This window comes from Theobroma umbraticum, unplaced genomic scaffold (genome assembly GCF_002168275.2).
Source record: "Theobroma umbraticum cultivar Fairchild unplaced genomic scaffold, ASM216827v3 scaffold_86.0, whole genome shotgun sequence".
Classification (NCBI taxonomy): domain Eukaryota; kingdom Viridiplantae; phylum Streptophyta; class Magnoliopsida; order Malvales; family Malvaceae; genus Theobroma; species Theobroma umbraticum.
The window spans coordinates 6,405,003-6,409,867 of NW_018397263.1; positions in this window are offsets into that span (position 1 = coordinate 6,405,003).

Genomic DNA, 4,865 nt, shown 5'->3' on the forward strand with positions numbered 1-4,865 from the left:
AGCAGTTGCAAAAGAAAATTTATTAGAATAAATTATTATTATCTAGTTTTGATCATCACAAAAATCAATATGAACTTGAAGTTCAAAAGATTATTATTTTGCAAAATATAGTAAATCAGTTGCCAGACGTATTTACTGACCTAAAAGAATAACTAAATCTTATATACCAGCTACAAATGCTCCTATTAGCATCGATGTCCCTGTAGGACAAGACACGCCAGAAGAGTGAAGACCAATCGGTTCCAAATATAAAATCCTTAAACAAAAAAGAGCGAATATTTAACATGGTCAAAAAGAGGAAGTAGAAACTCTAGAAGAAACCTTTGACATAATTGAGAAAAATTTCAGAAGAAATTCAGATACTTGAAATTAGTGAAAATGAAGAGATCTCAATAAATTATGTCATTATGGGAAAAAGATGAAACCGAAATGAAATAAACATTGACGATATTTTTGCATACAATGTAGCGCTCAATATTATAAAAGAAAATGAGGATCTTGAACCTACATCTGTTGAAGAATATAGATATAGAAATGATTGGCCAATCTGGAAGGACACAATTAAAGTGGAATTGAATTTAATTGCAAAACGTGAAGTTTTTGGACTTATAGTCCATACATCAAATGATGTAAAACTAATGAGACATAAATGGGTATTTGTGCGAATATGAAATGAGAAAAATGAGATTATGAGATATAAAGCACGACTTGTCGCACAAGGTTTTCTCTAAAGATCTAGTATTGAAGATGAAGAGATATTTTTTGTAGTGGATGCAATTACAATTCTATATTAACTAGTCTGACAATATATGAGAAGATTGAAATGCGTTTAATGAATATAGCTATAGCCTATTTATATGGTTCATTTGATATTGATATCTATACGAAAATCTTTGAAGGATTTAAGTTACTTAAAGTACAAAATTTGAATTCTCGAGAAATTTATTCGATCAAATTAAATAAATACATATATATGGATTAACGCAATTCAGACACATGCGGTATAATCGCTTTAGTACATATTTGTTGAAAGAAGGCTATAGAAATAATCCTATATGCTCGTGAATGTTATAAAAGGGTTTAGATATAAATTTATTATAATTGCTATCTATGTTGATGACTTGAACATTATTGAAACTCCTGAAGAGTTATCAAAAGTCATGGATTGCTTAAAGAGAGAATTTAAGATGAAAGACCTTAAAAAAATAAAGTTTTATTTTGGGTCTTTAGATTGAATATTTGACAAATAGAATTTTTGTCCATCAAACAAGTTATATCGCAAACTGCTAAAACAATTTTATATGAAGAAATCAAATCCATTGAGTTCATTAATGATTATAAGATTATTAGATGTGAAAAAAACTTTTTCAATCTCGTCAAGATGATGAAGAACTTTTTGATCTTGAAGTACCGTATCTTATTGCAATTGGAGCACTAATGTATATTGCTAGCAATGCAAGACTTGACATATGAATTACTGTGAATTTGTTAGCAAGATATAGTTCTTCTCCAACTCGAAAACATTGAAATTGAATTAAACATATATTTTGATATCTCCGAGGAACAATGGATATGGGCTCATACTATTCAAATGCATCAAAATCGAATTCAATTAGTTATACAGATGTAGAATATTCATCTGATCCACACAAAACTTGATCCTAGACAAGTTACTTGTTCACATATGGAGGAATAGCTATTTCATGGCATTTTATAAAGCAAACTATAGTTTTTATATCTCCTAACTATACAGAAATTTTAGCAACTCATGAGTAAGTCATGATTGTGTCTGGTTAAGATCCATAACTTAATGTATTTGAGAAATGTGTGGACTGCCAACAAAGAAAGAACTTTCAACAATGTTATATGAAGATAATACTGCTTGCATAGCATAGTTAAAAGAAAGATATATTAAAGGCGATCGAACAAAACACATAATTCGTAAAAATCTTTCTTCACTCATGATTTCCAAGAAAAGGATGAAATAAGTGTTCAACAAATTCAACCACGTGACAATCTAGTAGATTTGTTCATTAAAGTCCTTCTTACTGCAATATTTGAAAAGTTAGAATGCATCATTTTAAAGATCTCTACAATACAGTCATCAAGGGAAGTAAAATACGCACTGTACTATTTTCCTTCATCAAGATTTTTCCCATTGGGTTTTTCTAGATAAGGTTTTTAATGAGGCAGTATTTCATAAGCGTATTCTTGAAAAGAATTATGTACTTTTTTTTCCTTCACTTGGATTTTTTCCCATGAGGTTTTTTTCTTGTAAGGTTTTAATGAGGCATAATCTTAATATAATGGATATTCAAGGGGAAGTGTTATGAATATTTTGTGAATATCCATTCATGTTATCTATATCTATATTTTGATGTAAATCAGATTAGATTATGATATAAACCATCTAATCTCTAAATGTTATCTTCATCTTGTAAAAGGGTTATTTGCCTATATATAGGCCCCTTTAGTTTATTTGTATACACACTTCAATAAGATTTTTTCTCTCCCCTAAATACTTTCTTTCCCTCTGAATACTTTCTCTTATATTCTTTTAGATTTATTTCATAACAATATTGATATATTTTCATATTCCCATTAATAAACATATGAAAATCAACTTTTGAAAAGAAAATATATGTAAAGTTAAATTTTTGTTCAATAAATGTTAAAAATTATATATTGTGATTTTCGTGAGTCTTTCATGATGAATTTGGAAATGCTGTTTTTTTTTTTGTTTGAGATAAAAGATTTTTATGAATGGTTTATTAATTTTATTCTTCCTTTATAAAGAATAAAAGAGAAAAGTTATAAGATGTATGTAGACACCTTTTTTACCCCTAAAACAATAGTGGATAAAAAATCAGATCATAAATATCACAAAAAAATAGAGAAAAAGCAACAAAAAAAAAAAGAAGCACAAAATCAAGAAAAAAATGAAAAAAAGGATAAAATTATGAAAAATGAAACAAAACAAGAAAATAGAAAAAGGAAAACCCAAGTTTTTGGTCCTAGAATCTTAGGTGAAAAGGGGTAAAGAACCCCTTCCAACGATGAATCCTACAATAAAGTCATAAAAAATTGACTTTATTCTAAGGTCAATAAATTAAGATCATTAGATTTTTGATGATAAGTTTTAGTCATTGATTTAAATTTAAACTTGTAACTTTTAAATTTAAAAAGAAACTGATTAATTTATTAATTAATTTAAAAATTTTAATTATTATTTTAATTTATTTATTTATACTAGGTATTATTCTTTAACTGTTGAATGAAATAAAAAGTAAAATATAAAATAAGAAGGAAGAGCATCAGAGGCCGAAGTTTCTCCCTACGGAGATTCCTTTGTCAATTTTGCTTTAGTTTTATCCTTTTCCTCTATTCATTATCTTTGCATCCTCTCCATTGTCACTACATGGGAGTTTGGGAACTTGTCTGCCTTGACGAAAAAGTTTTGGGAATTGCAACCGATTTTTTTATAAGGTGTGATTGACCAGTTATTAAATTCATTCTATTCGATGATGTCCTAAATTGATTTTAGGTTTGGTTAAAGAATTAATAATCTAGTTTGCAAGTTTTTAAAGTTAAGTTTAAGAGTACGATTACGTATGGAAAAGGATTAGTACGCCATGATGCTTTTTCCACAAGCACTTCCATTTAATTATACGTTATCTTATTTTAACTTTAATTTTTAATTTTATTCTTATATTTTCTTAACCACTATTCATTATATTGTTTTTGATTTTATTTATAACCTAAAGTCTATTATTCGGTATGATGTGCACGTGATGTAATTATGAAACGTATGGTATAAATCTTGATAAATGTCAAATAAAAACCTTTTATTGAAAATATTTTTCAAATTTGCCCATCATACTGGTGGGAGTTGAGAATACTCTCTCACCTTGGGAATTACTCGAGAAAACTCACATTTGCAAGGTTATCAAGCAAATCACATCATCAGGGTAATCATTTGTGAATAAAAAATATTTTCATGTAATACAAACCCTAATACAAGTAAAGACTTTTTATTAAGAACATTTTTCATGCTTTCTCACATACTGGTGGAACTCGAAGAAATTCTTTTACTTAAGGAATCTTCCAAGCAAACTTGTCTTTGCGAGCTTTCTTAAAAAAATCTTATCATCGAAGCCTTAACTCATGTATAAAATATATCTAAATAGATGTAATGATAGGCAGACAACGTGATGGTGACGTGTAATAAATTTTGATATCTATCATCTTTTATACCATATAATTAGTATTGTTATTATTATTATTTTTATTTTATCAATATCCTTTTATTAATATTTTTGAAAAAATATTTTATTTGAATTAAAATATTAGGACTTAAGATTAAAATCCTCCTATCATATTGGTGGACTTTTAATCATATCCTTCACCTAAGAAAATTAACCCAAGATTGCGACTTCTTATGTCTTGGGTAACTATTTCATCATCAGTATAATCTAAATAATATATTTTATATTGTTATCTATTTTATTTTTAAAAACATATATATTTTATATTCCTTTTTTAGGGGCATAAATATTTTATATTTCTATTCTAAGCCAACAATATACCCTATTTTTATTAACTAATTTGAAATATTATTTGGATTAAGAAATATTGAAATTTAAAAACTAAAGTTAAATCTCTCACCTAAGAAAATTAACCAGGGACTGCAATATCTTGCGTCTCAAGTAAAAATTCAATTCTTGGTATAATCCAAATAATATGTTTCATTTCTTACCTTTTTATTTACTAAATGTTAGCTTTCTATTACATCATGTTTTGATTTAACAAGAATCACATATTATCTTGAACCTAATGTCAAGTATTTGAAATTGTCTCAAATACAT